Source organism: Sapajus apella, unplaced genomic scaffold (assembly GCF_009761245.1).
Source record: "Sapajus apella isolate SASKATOON/1434 unplaced genomic scaffold, GSC_monkey_1.0 scaffold3823, whole genome shotgun sequence".
NCBI lineage: Eukaryota > Metazoa > Chordata > Mammalia > Primates > Cebidae > Sapajus > Sapajus apella.
This window is the reverse complement of record NW_022440749.1, coordinates 6248-6523: the sequence shown is the minus strand read 5'-3', so window position 1 is coordinate 6523 and position 276 is coordinate 6248.

Genomic DNA, 276 nt, shown 5'->3' with positions numbered 1-276 from the left:
TTTTTTTTTTTTTTTTTTTTTTTTTGAGACGGAGTTTCGCTCTTGTTGCCCAGGCGGGAGTGCAATGGCGCGATATCGGCTCACCGCAACCTCCGCCTCCTGGGTTCAGGCAATTCTCCTGCCTCAGCCTCCTGAGTAGCCGGGATTACAGGCACACGCCACCATGCCCAGCTAATTTTTTGTATTTTTAGTAGAGACGGGGTTTCACCATGTTGACCAGGATGGTCTTGATCTCTTGACCTCGTGATCCACCCGCCTCGGCCTCCCAAAGTGCTG